Source organism: Oncorhynchus gorbuscha, linkage group LG06 (genome assembly GCF_021184085.1).
Source record: "Oncorhynchus gorbuscha isolate QuinsamMale2020 ecotype Even-year linkage group LG06, OgorEven_v1.0, whole genome shotgun sequence".
Taxonomy (NCBI): Eukaryota; Metazoa; Chordata; class Actinopteri; order Salmoniformes; family Salmonidae; genus Oncorhynchus; species Oncorhynchus gorbuscha.
This window is the reverse complement of record NC_060178.1, coordinates 11,325,577-11,345,606: the sequence shown is the minus strand read 5'-3', so window position 1 is coordinate 11,345,606 and position 20,030 is coordinate 11,325,577. Positions and strand designations below refer to the sequence as shown.

Here is a 20,030-nt window from a genome sequence, read left to right as displayed (position 1 = left end):
GAGGCGTGCAAAGTTCATTTGCAGGATGGGCAAAAAAGTACCCAAGTGCATTGCTATTCACAGTAAATATATAGCGAAACACTATTACTGTAGAAACATAGTGTACTTTTTTTTAATCTGCCAAATTAAAAGCAATGGCTAACAGTGTAGTTTTATGTTGTCACGTTTTGAACCACATGATTTTACACGTGGAAAATCACGATTTCATACTACGTGAAAATAAAGGTGTTTTTGAACACTTCAAATAAATGTAAATTCATGTGAAAACATGTTTTAGGAAGACCTCTTGTGAAATTTCTGTCTTTTTGGACCACTACACATGTGTGACATTTCACATGTAAATTCATGTGAAAACGTGTTTTTGGAATACTTCATGTGACATTTCAAAATTCCCAGGTTTTGCATGGGATTTTGGGGAAGTTGTCGAAATTGTGCAACCTTAGGGCAAACTAAGACAGAATCTTTGTCCGATTTCTACACAGGGGGCTTTCCAGGTATAAACAGCCACCCACATTATCTGAGAATGAACAACGCAATGACACCTGTTGGCGAATAATTGGCAGCAGTTAAATCTATAATGTATATAATCTCAATGAAAAGCTTTATGTGAATTAATTCGGTCGTTTGTTTTAGATTTTACAGCCCATCAACAAAGGCTGTCCTACTGAACGTTAAGGTAATGTAACACCCAAATTAGCTCTCGTAAAGGCAGCAGCCTGTAGCATGTCAGTCTTTGAGGCTTCTTGTTCTTGTTCTGTATGTGGCAATTGCACTGTTCTGGGTCTGTGTAGCCTTGCAGAAAGAAGGGTTAAATGCGGAGGTTTTTCAACATACTCTCTCCAGTCAGCTGGAGATGTGCGCTATTTTTAGACCAGGAGAGAGAGAGGGGGAGATGAGAGAGAGAGAGAGAGAGAGAGAGAGAGAGAGAGAGAGAGAGAGAGAGAGAGAGAGAGAGAGAGAGAGAGAGAGAGAGAGAGAGAGCTGCCTTTAGTCTGATCGAAGTCATTTATTTTTCATATTTTCGCTCTTCCACAGCTCCACACACAGAAACCCCTCAAAATCAACTCTGGACCTCGAAGCCGTTTACACTGCGTTTTTTCAATGTTCCCCTCTAATTAATTATCAGGTAGAACAGAAAACCAGGAAGCTCCGGACCTCTATTTTCAAAGCAGGGCTTCTGATATTATTAGAATGGTCTGGTTTAGGGGGATGTTCTATCGTTCCAATGTTGCCCTCCCAACATTTACCCCCTTTCTCTCTCTATCACCCATACCCACCCATTTCGCCCCACCCTCTCCCGTTGAATTCATTTGATACTATTTTAGAAAGTCTGTGTTTCTAAGGGATACCTAATGACGCAATGACGTCAATGCAGGTCAATAGCACACGGGTGAAATGGACTGGCGGGCTGAGAATAGCCGTGTGCCTGTGGCTGCGCGCGAACTCCTCTAGCTGTCTCCCAATGCCCGGGAACGAGTCTCCGCGTTAAGACTGTTCGTTTGCACACGGTATAGCCTACTCATTGTAAGAAGGACTGCCTATTTATAATATTCACTAGACACAAAACGCTCGTGCTTTTAATGAATTGTTATTGTTGGAGATCCCGTTGCATCCTCGCTGTGTGAAGAGCTGGTCGTCTGACACTCTATGAATGGAGCGGGACAAGTCCCTGTCTCGCTCTGCTTCACGGTACACGGTTCATTCACACTTTCCTACTTCCCCCATCTCCAAGTCATTCACATATGTCGCGGTGCGCATCGTAGGAACCACACCAATAATGTTCCCACCAGAGAGAACTGAAACGACGAGCACGGCGTGACCCCCTCCGTCAGTCCTGACGCAAGAGGTGCATACTGTTCCACTTTGGCTCCTAGAGTTATTTCCCTTTCTTGGTCTCAAAAAGCATCTAATTTAAGACGAATCCCTTTTGTAGGCTACTCGAGCACAGCCAGACAAGACTTCTTAGACAGGTAAGTGCTTTCTTTTGTGCCAGCGGGAATCATGACTTCTCCAGAGGTGCCACAAGTTGTCTCTTTCAACCCTGGCAATCAGGGTAGGCAGACATGATAAACCTTTAGTTCAGCATAATCTTGAAGCTATTTTATGTAGCCTTAGGACCGAAACATGACAGATATTTTAGCCCATTGCCCATATGTCCGAGGCATCTGAACACATGCATATGTACAATCGTTATTGTTATAATTTAGGCAATGAAAACTAACACTGTGGCTGTATGAACGGTGCACATTATTTTGTTAGAGTTACTGGGAGAGTTACTGGGAGAGTTACTGTTAGTCCTGCAATATGGGAGAGATCCAACAATAAACACAGGGAGTTGTAGACAGTGCGGGCTTCGCTAATGCGTAGGCGTATTCACGTGCTGGGGTTCCGTCGCTTAGCCCGGTACTCTGCTGGGATGCCTAGTAACAGCTCTCTGAGAGAGAGAGAGAGAGAGAGAGAGAGAGAGAGAGAGAGAGAGAGAGAGAGAGAGAGAGAGAGAGAGAGAGGAGGAGGGGGTAGGGGAGATATATATATATATATATAGAGAGAGAGAGAGAGGGGGGGTAGGGAGATATATATATATATATATATATATATAGAGAGAGAGAGGGGGGTAGGGATATATATATATATATAGAGAGAGAAAGAGGGAGGGGGTAGGGGGAGGTATATATATATATATATATATATATATATATATATATATATATATATATATATATATATATATGAGAGAGAGAGGGAGAGAGAGAGAGAGAGAGAGAGAGAGAGAGAGAGAGAGAGAGAGAGAGAGAGAGAGAGAGAGAGAGAGAGAGAGCATGGATGGCACATAGCCTATAGCAGCTCCGCACATGGCGCGTAATAGACAAAGCTGTAACATTGATTCACGAGCTAAGAGGTAAGCACTTTATTTGTAGGCTACACTGTTACACTTTGATAATGTGTTCATGTGGGACTTGCGTCAGCGAGAACTTCTTGTATATTCCGCTGATGTACGTCATCCGAATGACATCGACTGAGTTATTTGAACGTTTAGCCTACCTTCGTAGTTTCGTAGTTTTGGTGACCCTTTTTCCCTTGTCATAGCGTGTGACATTAGGTCTTCAAGAGCAATTATTTCGCTAGGCTGTATGCGTGTCCTAAAGGCACTGTATGGGTGTTGTTATGACGACAAAATAAACAACGACGTTGCAATTGGTCACTATAGGCTATAGGTCTACTCGTTTTTATGGACTCGCATGAGATAAGTAAGCATACATTTTGCGTCTATTAACGTCTCAGCACCATGGACAGCGTCACCTTGCGGCTAATCTAACCACGGTCGGGCAATATTCTACTGCGCCCCTCGTAATTTTTCAGCACCATGGACAGCGCCACTGTGCTGCCAATCTCACCACGTTTTTTTTACGCAGTGCTTTTTATTTGCCCCCTTCTGAACTTTACATCACCATTGAGTTCTGATAACTTCAGGAAGATGGCGGATATAAAACGTGATATTGAAATATCTGGGAGGGCATTTTCAACATTTGAAGTAAAATATAATTATCAACATAAAAACAGGGACATTATATAGACCAGGCAAAGGAATAAAATAGTTTATGCTATGGCAACCAGTTTGGCTTTACATCTGGGCTGGCGCATTGATCTAATATTTTTAGAGTCATTTCCGATGCACTGTACATTCAAAGAGTACAGTATCTAAACGGAGGCGCTAGCCTGCATCTACTTTTACCCTCCAGGTTCTTTTTAGCCTACCATTGGAAACGTAGGTCGTTTTCAGGGCACGCCTTATGTAGTTATGTTCGAGTCGGGGAGACACTAGCTCGGCAAAACAAATGCTCCAGCTGATATTTTCATTAATCCGAGAGAAAGCTCCATTGAAAGCAGTGGAAGACGATGCTCCAGGGGGGATTGGAGGGAGAGAACTCGGGCTGAATGTGGCGACACCGTGCGGCGATCTTGGTGTTCTTCACTGATAGTCCCGCTCATTGATATTTGTTGCTGGTTCACTGATTGAAAGATTGCAGCTGCAGCAGAGGTGGATGAGAGAGAGAGAGAGAGAGAGAGAGAGAGAGAGAGAGAGAGAGAGAGAGAGAGAGAGAGAGAGAGAGAGAGAGAGAGAATAGAGAGAGAATAGAGAGAATAGAGAGAGAATAGAGAGAGTAGAGAGTGAGAGAGAGAGAGAGAGAGAGAGAGAGAGAGAGAGAGAGTAGAGAGAGAGAGAGAGAGAGAGAGTAGAGAGAGAGAGAGAGAGTAGTGAGAGTAGAGAGAGAGAGTAGAGAGAGTAGAGAGAGAGAGAGAGAGAGAGAGAGAGAGAGAGAGAGAGTAGAGAGAGAGAGAGAGTAGAGAGAGAGAGAGAGAGAGAGAGAGAGAGTAGAGAGTAGAGAGAGAGAGAGAGAGAGAGAGAGAGAGAGAGAGAGAGAGAGAGAGAGAGAGAGAGAGAGAGAGAGAGAGAGAGAGTAGAGAGAGAGAGAGAGAGAGAGAGAGAGAGAGTAGAGAGAGAGAGAGAGAGAGAGAGAGAGAGAGAGTAGAGAGAGTAGAGAGAGAGAGAGAGAGAGAGAGAGAGAGAGAGAGAGAGAGAGAGAGAGAGAGAGAGAGAGAGAGAGAGAGAGAGAGAGAGAGAGAGAGAGAGAGAGAGAGAGAGAGAGAGAGAGAGAGAGAGAGAGAGAGAGAGAGAGAGAGAGAGAGAGAGAGAGAGAGAGAGAGAGAGAGAGAGAGAGTAGAGAGAGAGAGAGAGAGAGAGAGAGAGAGAGAGAGAGTAGAGAGAGAGAGAGAGAGAGAGAGAGAGAGAGAGAGAGAGTAGAGAGAGTAGAGAGAGAGAGAGAGAGAGAGAGAGAGAGAGAGAGAGAGAGAGAGAGAGAGAGAGAGAGAGAGAGAGAGAGAGAGAGAGAGAGAGAGAGAGAGAGAGAGAGAGAGAGAGAGAGAGAGAGAGAGAGAGAGAGAGAGAGTAGAGAGAGAGAGAGAGAGTAGAGAGAGAGAGAGAGAGTAGAGAGAGAGTAGAGAGAGAGAGAGAGTAGAGAGAGAGAGAGAGTAGAGAGAGAGAGAGTAGAGAGAGAGTAGAGAGAGAGAGAGAGAGAGAGAGAGAGAGAGAGAGAGAGAGAGAGAGAGAGAGAGAGAGAGAGAGAGAGAGAGAGAGTAGAGAGAGAGAGAGAGAGAGAGAGAGAGAGAGAGAGAGAGAGAGAGAGAGAGAGAGAGAGAGAGAGAGAGAGTGAGAGAGAGAGTAGAGAGAGTAGAGAGAGAGAGAGAGAGAGAGAGAGAGAGAGAGTAGAGAGAGAGTGAGAGAGAGAGAGAGAGAGAGAGAGAGAGAGAGAGAGAGAGAGAGAGAGAGTAGAGAGAGTAGAGAGAGAGAGAGTAGAGAGAGAGAGAGAGAGTAGAGAGAGAGAGAGAGAGAGAGAGAGAGAGAGAGAGAGAGAGAGAGAGAGAGTAGAGAGAGAGAGAGAGAGAGTAGAGAGAGTAGAGAGAGAGAGAGAGAGAGAGAGAGAGAGAGAGAGAGAGAGTAGAGAGAGAGAGAGAGAGAGAGAGAGAGAGAGAGAGAGAGAGAGAGAGAGAGAGAGAGAGAGAAGGGTGTGGGCGGGTAGGTGGGTGGGTGGAGAGAGGGAGAGAGAGAGAGAGAGAGAGAGAGAGAGAGAGAGAGAGAGAGAGAGAGAGAGAGAGAGAGAGAGAGAGAGAGAGAGAGAGAGAGAGAGAGAGAGAGAGAGAGAGAGAGAGAGAGAGAGAGAGAGAGAGAAGGGTGTGGGCGGGTAGGTGGGTGGGTGGAGAGAGGGAGATGAGGGATGGAAGAGATGAGGGAAGAAGGCAAGGGGTAACCTCAAGCGACAATACAAATGGTGCTAGAGTAGTGTTGTAGTAGGTAGCCTAGCGGTTAAAAGCGTTGGACCAGTAACCTAAAGGTCGTTGGTTAAAATCCCAGAATTGACTACATGAACTGGTCCTGTAATCTCTGGACAAGAGCGTCAGCTGAATGACTAAAATTTAGAAAAATACAATTTAAAAAAAGTAGTATCCAAGGCTTTTCAACAGTTTATAGGGAGCAAAACAGGAGGTGCCCCAACGTTTATGATCCTACGGTTTCTGTCAATATCTAGTTATGAATGAAACTTCTATAGCTTTCTAAAAGCCCCAGCACACTTCCACCCCGCCCTTAGTGTCAGGAGCTGTCCCAACTTGCTCTCCGCTGCAGAGTGGAAGCTGCAGCAGACAGCGGAAATACAGTGTACTATTCATCATAATACAAGTCAATACGCATTATAAATAGCATCAACCACTGCGACGGACGCAACCTTTTTTTCCCTCTGAGATGACTTTTTGCACACACACACACACACACACACACACACACACACACACACACACACACACACACACACACACACACACACACACACACACACACACACACACACACACACACACACACACACACACACACACACACACACACACACACACACACACACACACACACACACACACACACACACACACACACACACACACACACACACACACACACACACACACACCGGTATCTCGTGACTTTTCACGCTGGTGCATGCTGGCAAGAGGTCAGGGTGAACCCGGGAAAGCAGAGTAGGGGGATGGAGGTTGGGGAGGGGGTTAAGGATACGAGAGAGACTATTTAGAGCTAGGGTGTGTGCACAGGTTGTATCTGGCGTGTTGGTGCGCTTGTGCTTTGCTCTGACAGTTCTGATCTCACTTTGAGTCGATTCCGCTGGTGAGCGAGTCTAGCGCGTGGGTACGGGCAGCGAGCGTATAGAGATTGCATTGTTATTGTCACCAGTTCAGATAGAATGTTTGCCTAACAAATACACGGATGGGAACCAAGCCTTAAGACGACAGTTCATACCAATCCAGTGGACGAGAAAAGCGCTTGAGACACAGGGGCGGGGGAGATGGAGAAAATGGTTAATTCGTACTATAGCGCTATATGAGACGCATAGACTACATGGCCGTTTCTAGCCTCTCCACCCTTAATATTACCCAACCATTTTATTTCCAAAGCAAATTAAAAGATGGACAGACAGCAAATGTCGAGGCGGCGTCTTTAATCAGGCGCTATAGGCTGTAAAGTGGGGAGAATCTAAACGTGACGTCAATGCCTAGTAACTGACGCAGCCCCTCCACAAAAAAAAAATAGGGCTTTTTTATTTTTTCGTCAGAAAGCTTATTTTTTTTCCGATAAAAAGACTAAACCACCGGGATAACGTGGGGTTATCCATGTTATGTGAAGGGACCTGATATATTTCGTATGTATAGGCCTATTTTCTGAATTGCAAATCAACCAACTGCTGTGTAGTGAATTCTTCAGCGAAAGTTGCATGGAGACAGGCGCGAGAAGGCGCCAGAAGAGCTGAGCGAGAGCACGCGAAATCAAATATACATAATAACAATAATATACGACAAGTACGAATGAGAGCGATACGGAGAGGCAGCTCTTGTGCAGAGTTGGTAGATGAAAATGTATGTAGCCTTCATTACATGCGCTCCACGTAACGTTCCTGAGCGATGCCTTTGTGAGTGTTTTTTCCCGACTTACTGCGACCTAAAAATAGCACCATGGTTTGATCGCGCGCCAGAAATAGACAGAGGGTCTCACTTGTATAAAAAGGAAGCCGATCCTGAGAAAACTTGGACGTGCCATATTAAGGCTATTTATGAAGCATGGACTGAATATTTGTTTATACCCAATGTGTTATTCCATGTGTCAGTAGAGCATGTTTATGAATGCATTGTAAATGTGTTTTTTCCTTCTCATTCCCTCGGTTCTGCAAGTGGTCCCTAGCCCCTGCTATATGGTAAGTGAGACTTTGAATGTGCGATGTTTTTAATTCAATGTACTTTCTCAGTTTGTCATTTTTGCTCTGTTGCTTGTCTGTTGAGTCGTGCTTCCCATCCCATTTAGCTCACAACGTAGTAACCGAAAAAGACTATAATTCTTGGTCTTATTTTTATCGGTTTTGACAACATTCAAGTGAAACCATGCAGCCTTTCTCTGCAGGAAAGGGAATCACCCCACTGGTAAAATAGCAAGTTCAATCTCCTTTGTCTGTTGTTGGCGCTGTTGCGTCTCTTTTCACATCTCTTTCCTCCCGCCAAAAAAACATAAGCTTGCGAGGGAAAATCCTTCTCTGATGAGCCTAATCTGCGCTAATTTCCCCCTTTTTTTAAGAGGATGCATAAAGACAGGAATGGAGGAGGAGGAGGAGAAGGCGGAGGAGAGGAAGAAAGGAGACGAGCAACGATGAAAAGTGGGAGCTGCAGCCTGAAACGTTGTACCGACTTGGGGAAACCCAGAGCTGTCCAACAGTAATGGTGCTGAAAATAACATCGAATGGCACCAGGGGGGTTCCGTACATCACCAAACCTTAGGCGCGCGTGTTCGGAAACGAAACCAATGGTATTTCAATGAATGAAAACGTTTGCTCTTTCGCGGAGCCTGATCGGAGTCCTTTCCCTCAGGATCAATAGCCTACATGAAACTCCCGATTGTCGTTAGCTTTGAATGAGTTCGCCAGTAGCAGGTAGACTGTAGCAGCAGAGCGTAACATAGACTATATACAGGGTAGGGTAGGTTACTTTCCAAGTGTAATCCGTTACAGTTACTAGTCACCTATCCAACATTGTAATCAGTAATGTAACTTTGGGATTCCCCAAACTCGGGAACGTAATCTGATTACTTTTACTTTTATTACTTTCCCTTTAACAGGCATTAGAAGAAAACAACAAGGATCCATCACACGTATTTGGCGTGTGTTCTCTGACTGGTGGTCAGACTAGCTCAGGTGGAACAAACTTGCGTCTTTTTTGAATGCTGAATTGAATGTCTTTGAGAAAAACAGAAAGGTGTCATGTATTTTTCCGCAAACATCCTTTCTGAATTTAAAAAGAATCCATGTTTTTCAAAGTATCTGTAATCTGATTGCAATATGTTTTCGCCGGTAACGTAACTGATTACAGTTACAGGTTTTTTGTTGTTGTTGTAATTAGCTTACATGTTGCCTAACTACTGCTACATATCATAGAGTAACATAGGGGAGTCTTCTTCCCGCCAGCGTCGTTTGAACAGTTTAAACTGATAGTGTGTAGGGCTAAAACAGGGAGGCGAGAGGCGGGTAGACTTGGATTACCCTTCTGCACACGTCATGCATTGCCATCTTCAGTGTATCAAGCTACCTATAGGCTATACCGTATGATATGACCGTATACCCATCTTCTGAAGCATCCCCAAAACATTTTTCTTCATTCTTAAACAATGTGACCGTCACCATCCCATGTTTCATTGAAAAAATAGTATACCGTTTGCAATGCTGCTTTTCAATCCCATATGCATGACTTTATGACAAAGTGAAGACGAACCTCGTTTTTTTATTTGAATAAGGGAGCGATTCTAGAGGTCGTGATTTGAGGGCCATATACCGTACCGCCAAATTCCTGTTTTGGTCAGACTTCTCTCCACAGTAACTTAGTGTTATACTGTAGATGTGGTAAAGGGGGGGGGGGTCGATATTGATGGTTTGACAACAATATATCGGGCTGCCAATTGGGCTGCCAAATGGGCAAGGAATCACCCATACAATTATGAAAGTGTCGAAGCAATCACAGCCAATTTAGCAACGATGTAGGGCCCATAGATTAAAGTAGCCTAAGCAATGTGTCGCATGTCAAAATATTGAATCGAGTTCAACCAACGCTCGAATCTGCCTGCAGTTTCGTTCACGTCACACAATAATCATGCTCACTCACTCATAGCTACAGTCCTCGCACGACTTTTGTCCGATAGCCTATATATAGCATTATTTTCGCCGCGGGAGAATAGTTTGCAGTACACGACATCTACAGTGTCATATCATGGAAAAATACATCGTCAATGACTGGCTCGTGTTGTGATAGAGTGTGTAACCATTCACCTGTTATATTACGTCCACCTTTTAAAAAACCTTCTCATTTACTCATCCTTTATCCAAAGTCAGCACCAGATATAGAGACACAACTCCTTCCTTCAATAATTACATTTCGGGCCGTGTAATTTCAGTGGAAACCACGGATTCTCGAGTCGTGACAGCTAAACTGAGTAATGTGCGCGTTGGCTGCGTCAGGAGTAGCCGTCACTGTGCAGTGCAGACGGAGGGAGAGAATCGTGACTGACTGGACAGACGGTCGCAAATGAAAATAGCACCCATTAAAAATACCCAGCAGGGACTGGGCAACGTTTTTGATACATTTTCATTGATGTCCCCCTGAATACTACCTCGTTCCTGTACCCTACATGCTTTACTAATCGTGGCACCAACTTGATGCAGGAGAAGAGAGTTTCAGGGATAGTGGGGCGGTGGGGAGGAAGAGGAGAAGGGGGGAAGGAGGGGGGGGTCTTGGTTTGGGATAAAACGAGACACACATTGGGGAGGGAAGATCCATACATAGAGCGTGACCCAGCCTCCTACTCGGTACAGTAACTTTCCCTGTTCCAAGAGGAACAAGTACACAGGGGCTCTTGAGATTAAAAAAACTCAAACAAATTGATGGGGTCTAAAAACATAGAGACATGGGACTGTGAGAAAATAACTTCAAGGGTAAGTAGAGTTTTGCTATTCTGTAACTTTCCCGATTTATCTAAATTTATTAAGTCCATTAAAGATTGTTTAACCATTAGTGTGTGCAGAGTTTAAGAATTGGGCTAGGTGACTATTGTTATTATTGACGTATTATTATTATCATTCTGGTGTTTTGTTCCGACTCTTCTTCTTCTTCTTCTTCTTCTTCTTCTTCTTCTTCTTCTTCTTCTTCTTCTCCTTCTGTGTTGGAGCCTTCATTGTCATTCTGGTGTTTTGTTCCGACTCTTCTTCTTCTTCTTCTCCTTCTGTGTTGGAGCCTTCATTGTCATTCTGGATAGCACTTGCTATAATTCTGAATCTTTAACATGTGGTACTGACAGCAAGTGTGTTTTGAGAGACCCCCGTGTCCTCACTATCAGTGGTACCATCCAGTGAACCCTCGCTGGTCATACAATAGAATCACTTCAGATGCTTGTCGTGTTGTTGTCATCGCGTGGAGGGCGCTGCAGCGCTTTCCCACGCCTGGTTCACATGCGTTCTGTGGCGCCACATTCATATGAGCGTTTCAAAATGGTTCGTGTCTAGTCTATATGCATGCAATTGTATTAACATATGAAGGGTTGTCACTTGGGATGCAGTAAGGATTTCAATAGCTAACCTGTTGTGATTTATTTTTTTCATCATTTTAAACCGGATAGAATTAATTGTGATCTGATTTGTGTATGCCAACTCGCATTAGCCGTAGGTAAGATGCAATCCATGCACGAATCGAGAATCAATCGATCAATCGATCAATCGATATATAAAATCAACCCAGATGTTCTTTGTATAAAAAAACCTTATTCGGTCGCATTTATCAAGTCACTTTCACCAGCTAGGACACAATTTGGTTTCCCCTTTCTTTTTCTTTTTTCTTTTTTTTAAAAAAAGGGGGTCCCTATATGAGCGAGACACCGATTGGTCGATGACGAGTTTTCGTTTGCTCCAATAAGATCCCTCACTGCTCTCTATTTATTGCGAGCAGATTACTTCTTGCTCCCTCCTTACACAGACCGCTCGAGCGGCTACAGCGAGCTAGTTCTCCACTAGGCGACATCACGAACGAGGGGAATATATATATATATATATATATATATATATATATATATATATATATATATATATATATATATATATAGAGAGAGAGAGAGAGAGAGAGAGAGAGAGAGAGAGAGAGAGAGAGAGAGAGAGAGAGAGAGAGAGAGAGAGGAGAGGGAGGAGAGAGAGAGAGAGAGAGAGAGAGAGAGAGAGAGAGAGAGAGAGAGAGAAGAGAGAGAGAATAAAAACAAAAAACAGTGCTCCTTCTGATACTCAGCGCCTAAACGACCAAACTAGCTTCAACATTTGTGCATTTGGACCAAATTATATTCTAGAGAGAGAGGGACTGGGGGTGAGAAGGGAGAATAAGGGAGAAGTGGGAGAAATGAACCTACGGAGAAGGAATGAGATTCAGGACCATGGACAGCGGTAGAATGCAGTAGCGTTGGCATTTTGATGTAGCTTCGCTTGGAACACCCCCCCCCCCCTTCCCGCCTCGCCTCATAGTGTGTGATTCAGTTGGAGTCACACAGTTGCCTAGGGTTGCTGATGGCTGGATGCACCCAATCCGGGACGGGAGATAAGCGAGGAAGCGACCTTTTTTGATGTCGCTTGCTTAAGAATCACGGACTCTCGACAGGATGTAGAGACAGAAGCCGATCTGATCTGTCCTTCGCGAATCTTTTTGCGGTCTGGGCTTGCTGTACATAACTATCAAGCTGGGAAGCCCTTACCCCAAAAAGCATTGGCGGAGGGCGCATTCGCCGAGTCACATCGCAAGACGTCTTGCAAGCACGCTTCGTGAATTTTTTTTCAACAAAATCTATTTTTAGTCTCTTTTTTCCCCCCTCTTGCTTTTTCACATTATCATTTTTTGTTGTTGCTATAATTATTGCTCATATTATGTTCATACTTATTTTTATTCGGATTATTGTTATCATTGTTATTGGGCCTACTTTATATAATTGTTACGTGTTAATTGTACTTGGTTTGTTATTTGTTTTTATCGTTAGCCTAAGGTCCCATTTCCAAACTTCGGTGTGCCTCCCAACCCGGGGATACTTAAAATATTTCTCAGCTCCAGAGTTTCAAAATGTTTTTGACTCAACTTGGAGTAATGTGATGTCAATCAGTTCATAGCACCACACCCCCCAGATCCACACCATCAGTACATACTATAGTCCCCTCAGCGGTACGCAGAACGCCCTGCTGAGAAATAAGGCTGCGGCATCCCGAATGATACCCTATTCATTATAGTGCACTATTATCTATACTATTGCTGCCTCACAATAGCGACCGTGCAGCGAGAGAGAGACAGGGAGAGAGAGAAAGAGAGAGTGTGTGTGTGTGTGTGTGTGTGTGTGTGTGTGTGTGTGTGTGTGTGTGTGTGTGTGTGTGTGTGTGTGTGTGTGTGTGTGTGTGTGTGTGTGTGTGTGTGTGTGTGTGTGTGTGTGTGTGTGTGTGCGCGTGCGTGCGTGAGAGAGAGAGAAAGAGCCGTGCTCTGACAGGAGCGGATAGACTGAGATGTTTATTTTATTTCACCCTGCCGACTCTTTCTCTCTTTCACACACACACACACACACACACACACACACACACACACACACACACACACACACACACACACACACACACACACACACACACACACACACACACACACACACACACACACACACACACACACACACACACACACACACACACACACACACACACACACACACACACACACACACACACACACACACACACACACACACACACACACGTGTTTCCCCCCAATGTTTTGATATGTAGCCTATTCCCCCTCGAGCATCGCCCGCCGCTGCCCCTTTCATCAAGCCTAAAGCATGGAGCACATCCTTACATCTGTGGGCCATATAAGTTAACGTGGAAGCGCAATTTGAATTGATTGATCAGTTTACAAACTCCGACACATTCCTCAAATTTACTTCCAACGGCATGGAGCATCTTTCCCGTGCATCACACTTGTGCACATGCGCAAAACCATGAAAACAAAACTCGCAGTTTTTTACTCCTTGTTCAGTTCGATAGAGTAAAATACTGCTATAATGACACAACTCAATTTACACCCGAAAAACAAAGTTAAAAAGCATACACCGGAAGATTTATTATACTCTATTCTACCTGAGTCTAGGGCTTCCCCGACCATTATGCCTCAGCTCAACCGTTTCAGGGGCAATTATATGAATGTGGGAATAGTATTTACTTGTTTCATTCAAAATAGTTTGCTACTAATCCGTACAGTCAAGTGTCGGCTATTTATAAGAATGATGTAATGGCATTGCAAGACATCCAGAACTCATATCAATAGACCTACTTCTAGTCTGCGGTGAATGACACCACATATCATTGGTCTCGTCAAATGACAAGACTTGTACAAACTCAACTGAAGCTTCGAATGTAACTTTATAATGTATAAGATGTGGGAATTATCCCGAGAGGTCAAAGGTTGTTTTCCTATTTATTATGAGAAAGAAACAACGAACGCACCAGTGGCACTCCCGTTCAGCACCATGGACAGTGTCTCATGCTCACCAATCTGACGACACTCTGTTCTTCCTCGGCCCTATTTCAGTGCCGTCACACTCTGTCAATCTGCAGCTCAAGTTAGTCACTAAATAAACATAAATGGGGCTTCATGCCACCTATGCACGAGCCTTTATTTGGCTAGCGCATGGCATAGGTTTGTTTTCTTATGGTGAAAAGTATTTGAGACAGTAGTGTACAAATATAAAGAGCATACAATAGTTTACACTTGACAGTGGAGATTGTCCTACTGAGATAAAACAATAGTTTACACTACATTTTGCTACTGAGATAAAAGTCAACTTCTTGCTTTGAACCAACCTTGATCAGACCAGAGTTGGTTGTCTCTTATTGGACACATAACCACTGTTTTGCACGGTGTTGTATAGTTGTTGTAATGTGCATTTAGGATAGGTAACCTACATACTGCACGGTGTTGTATAGTTGTTGTAATGTGCATTTAGGATAGGTAACCTACATACTGCACGGTGTTGTATAGTTGTTGTAATGTGCATTTAGGAAAGGTAACCTACATACTGCACGGTGTTGTATAGATGTTGTAATGTGCATTTAGGATAGGTAACCTACATACTGCACGGTGTTGTATAGATGTTGTAATGTGCATTTAGGATAGGTAACCTACATACTGCACGGTGTTGTATAGTTGTTGTAATGTGCATTTAGGATAGGTAACCTACATACTGCACGGTGTTGTATAGTTGTTGTAATGTGCACGGTGTTGTATAGTTGTTGTAATGTAATGTAGGATAGGTAACCTACATACTGCACGGTGTTGTATAGTTGTTGTAATGTGCATTTAGGATAGGTAACCTACATACTGCACGGTGTTGTATAGTTGTTGTAATGTGCATTTAGGATAGGTAACCTACATACTGCACGGTGTTGTATAGTTGTTGTAATGTGCATTTAGGAAAGGTAACCTACATACTGCACGGTGTTGTATAGTTGTTGTAATGTGCATTTAGGATAGGTAACCTACATACTGCACAGTGTTGTATAGTTGTTGTAATGTGCATTTAGGATAGGTAACCTACATACTGCACGGTGTTGTATAGTTGTTGTAATGTGCATTTAGGATAGGTAACCTACATACTGCACGGTGTTGTATAGATGTTGTAATGTGAATTTAGGATAGGTAGCCTACATACTGCACGGTGTTGTATAGTTGTTGTAATGTGCATTTAGGATAGGTAGCCTACATACTGCACGGTGTTGTATAGTTGTTGTAATGTGCATTTAGGATAGGTAACCTACATACTGCACGGTGTTGTATAGTTGTTGTAATGTGCATTTAGGATAGGTAGCCTACATACTGCACGGTGTTGTATAGATGTTGTAATGTGCATTTAGGATAGGTAACCTACATACTGCACGGTGTTGTATAGTTGTTGTAATGTGCATTTAGGATAGGTAACCTACATACTGCACGGTGTTGTATAGTTGTTGTAATGTGCATTTAGGATAGGTAACCTACATACTGCACGGTGTTGTATAGTTGTTGTAATGTGCATTTAGGATAGGTAACGTACATACTGCACGGTGTTGTATAGTTGTTGTAATGTGCATTTAGGATAGGTAACCTACATACTGCACGGTGTTGTATAGATGTTGTAATGTGCATTTAGGAAAGGTAACCTACATACTGCACGGTGTTGTATAGTTGTTGTAATGTGCATTTAGTATAGGTAACCTACATACTGCACGGTGTTGTATAGATGTTGTAATGTGCATTTAGGATAGGTAACCTACATACTGCACAGTGTTGTATAGTTGTTGTAATGTGCATTTAGGATAGGTAACCTACATACTGCACAGTGTTGTATAGTTGTTGTAATGTGCATTTAGGATAGGTAACCTACATACTGCACAGTGTTGTATAGTTGTTGTAATGTGCATTTAGGATAGGTAACCTACATACTGCACAGTGTTGTATAGTTGTTGTAATGTGCATTTAGGATAGGTAACCTACATACTGCACGGTGTTGTATAGTTGTTGTAATGTGCATTTAGGATAGGTAACCTACATACTGCACGGTGTTGTATAGATGTTGTAATGTGCATTTAGGATAGGTAACCTACATACTTCCTAATTACCATTTTGGTATTTGATCGTCACTGCATGCATTAAATGCCAATATCATTGGCTAAATATAAACGTCATGTTTTGTAGTTTGTGTGCGTGAAGCAATATGGATAGACAACGATGCATTGAGTAGCCAAGGCCTAACTAGGCATATCTGTATTCTCTAATCATTGTTAAACTGTCTCGGAAAAGATTTGAGCTATATGTAGGAAACAGCCAAGGCTTTACCTGTTTTAGAATCTCTCGAAGCAGTCACTAAATTAGTGTGAATTTAAGACGTTTCACTGCATGTGCATTGTTGACGTACGGCCTTCATGCAATCTCCACATTCTTTCAAAGCCTCTGTATTTGTGAGAACGGCACTACCCTCTTCCACTCAGTTGTTTTATATTTCAATGACAATGCTCTATCAATCTCACAGAACTAATGATACGACTGTTTTTCCGTTTTCTGTAGGTGAGAGCCTGACTTGACGAAGAAGGGCTCTGGCGTTCGTTCCCTACGCCACGTTACATTCTGGCCAGAAACGTCGACTCTCTTGGGATTTCATCGTCTCCATTGACAAAGGTAGCCAGCCTATAGGCCTATCACCCCTGGACCACTAAAATCACCACCCCTTTGTCTGTTCTCGTGTTCAGCGCAAGGTAACAGCTAACCCGACAGTGTTAACAGAGGCTATGACAGAGGCCACTAGAAGGATGACATCAGAAAACCACTTCCCTTTGTCTGTTCTCGTGTTCAGCGCAAGGTAACAGCTAACCCGACAGTGTTAACAGAGGCTATGACAGAGGCCACTAGAAGGATGACATCAGAAAATCACTTCCCTTTGAAATAGCATTTTGTCGGGGCATTAATCACGTGGACAGAAGTTGACTGTCAATGAATGTTAAACAATTGTAAATCATCGCAGTCCTTTGTTATAAATATAGTCTATGGACACGTAATGTCATTAAACATGAATAACTTTTTAGATTTAAGATACCTAAATACAACAAATACAATTGTTCTTTGTCGAGGTTTGACACCTTCCATGTGTATATTTAAGCCCATGGTGTCATCAGTGCATGTGTGTGAAGGGTGTCTGGGCTATACCTTATTTTACTGATCTGTGATAGCGTGTGAGAACGTCTGGTGTAACAAACAGGCCTGTCTGTCATTTTGTATTTATTTCACCTTTATTTAACCAGGTAGGCCAGTTGAGAACAAGTTCTCATTTACAACTGCGACCTGGCCAAGATAAAGCAAAGCAGTACGACAAAAACAATGTTACTAATGTGTTATAAATCATGGAAACAAAATCTATATCACTGAGCTTAGTACCAAACAACGTTCATAGACCTATTATGTCATATTTTCTGCAATTAGTGAATAACCCGTGAATAAGCAGTGGAAGGAGGGCTAATGAGGGATCCATGAGCAGAGCCGTGACGTCACATGACAAATTATTCCCGCTGGGATTGTTTACTAAAACTAGTCAAGTTTAGGTCTGGAATGCTGTGAATTAGTGGTATAACCTGTGTCTCTCTGGACATGGCTTTTCAAGGTGTCCTTCATAATATACAGGGTAATAGTGAGATTTTTATGACTACACTGTAAAACATTTCCTGTAATTTTTACAGTCAATTACTGTAGATTTACAGGACCTTAAATGTAACACAAATCTACAGCATATTACTAGAACACCTGCTTACAGTAACATGCTGTATTTCTAGAATTTACAGTGCATTTACTGGAAGCGCAGCGGTTAGTAAACTGTTGCAGGTGCACAGTGCCGGTAACTAGTGCCAACAACGGCAGTATTTCTGTCACATGTATTTGATGTAGGTCTTAAGCACTGTGGTTAGTAAACTGTTTGCAGGATACTTTCAATAACTAGTTTGTCATTTATATTTAACTGGCCTGAACTACAATTCATGTAGCCTATTTTGTAACAGTTTAATTTTTCACATGAAAATGTTTTGGTCATTTAGCAGATGCTCTTGTACAGAGCGACTTACAGTCAGTGCATTCAGGTTGATAAAAACACACATTTCACAGTCACAGCAAGTAAAACGTTGCTTTAACCGCTACTGGGAATGTTGTTGTAGTTGAACATACAATGGTCTTCAAAATGACTTGTATTTGTAACTAAATACCTTTCGTATGTTTCTTTTCCTGTCTCTGGCTAGTGTAAATTACATTACTGTAAAATTTACAGCAACTTGCTACCAGCTTCCTGTAAGGTACTGTAAAATGCTAGGCAAGTACAATATGGTAAAATTAGCTTACTAAACTCATTTAAAATAAATGCTACTGAAGTCATGTTGGTATTTCACTGTAATTACATAGGACTAGTGCAAGCAGGTTGGCTGCCAGGTATTTGTATATTACAGTATATTTCAGAATATTTGGCATTTGTATCACCTACACGTCTAGAGGCCTAAACAAAAGCATCCGAAAAGATCAAAAGGACATGGCTAAAAACTCAAAGACTTGCTGCCACTCTGATCTGTTCTGTATATACATTTAATTGTTAGGGAACCACTACCACATATCACCTAATATAACAAGTATAGCCTTTTACAAGGAATGCCTCACAATGTGTCAATGAGCCACGACAATACCATGACACCCACAAAAGGTTTTTGGCGCTCCAAAATTACAGGAGTTTACTGTATTCTATGGGGGTAGTACTGAATTACAGTAAATGACAGGCAGCACAGTAGCCAGCAAATTACTGTAGATTTACAGGAAAAGTTTTTTCAGATTCCAAAAATACAGTATGGTACTGTATTCTATGGGGTGGTAATGAATTGCAGTAAATTACTGCCAGAGCAGTAGCCAAATACTGTACATTTACAGGACAAATATATATAAACAAAAAAAGTATGGTAATGTATTCTGTGGGGCACAGCATTCTCACTAACGGGTGCAACAAATATAGCCTTTTACAATGCCGCCCACAGCATTTTCCCACAACGCACCATAATTCACAGTATGCTGCTGTAAATATACGGCAATTTTACAGAAGTGTGGTGGAACACCATTGAGCCTGCATAATATATTGCTCCTTTTTTTACAGCAATTTGTTACAAAGTACAGTATTTCTCATTCTGGGTGCATTTTCTATTGCCTCTGTGAGATATGTGTAGTTTAAGGAAACAGTATGTATGGTTTTAGGAAACAGGAAACAGTATGTTTAGTTTTAGGAAACAGTATGTATGGTTTTAGGAAACAGTATGTATGGTTTTAGGAAACAGGAAACAATATGTACTGTGCCTTCAGAAAGTGTTCATACCCCTTGACTTATGCCACATTTTGTTGTTTTACAGCCTGTAAGGCTGCTCTGGATAAGAGTGTCTGGTAAATGACTAGCATGTAAACATGTAGCGCGTAAATTCAAAATGGATTAAAAATATATATATATCTCACCCATCTACACACAATACCCCATAATGACAAAGTGAAAACATGTTTTTAGAAATTGTAGCAAATGTATTGAAAAGGAAAATCTGGAAATATCTCATTTACATAAGTATTCACACCCCTGAGTCTGTACATGTTAGAAGCACCTTTGGCAGTGATTACATCTGTGAGTAGTTCTGGGTAAGACTCTAAGAGTCATTACATCTGTGAGTAGTTCTGGGTAAGACTCTAAGAGTCATTACATCTGTGAGTAGTTCTGGGTAAGACTCTAAGAGTCATTACATCTGTGAGTAGTTCTGGGTAAGACTAAGAGTCAT

The 20,030-nt window shown here is 42.5% G+C and overlaps 1 long non-coding RNA gene across 2 annotated transcripts in view; it reads left to right on the top strand.

The window, feature by feature from the left end:
* The first annotated feature begins 2,773 nt into the window (after positions 1 to 2,773).
* LOC124037526 overlaps positions 2,774 to 20,030 on the top strand; it is a 74,162-nt gene continuing 56,905 nt past the window's right edge. The window contains exons 1-3 of one of the 2 annotated variants that reach the window (XR_006839204.1): positions 2,774 to 2,899; positions 7,795 to 7,817; positions 16,765 to 16,875. This is a non-coding gene — a long non-coding RNA (uncharacterized LOC124037526). Of the gene's footprint in view, positions 2,900 to 7,199; positions 7,536 to 7,794; positions 7,818 to 16,764; positions 16,876 to 20,030 lie in introns of those variants that run through there. The other variant, XR_006839205.1, reaches the window with a different exon arrangement.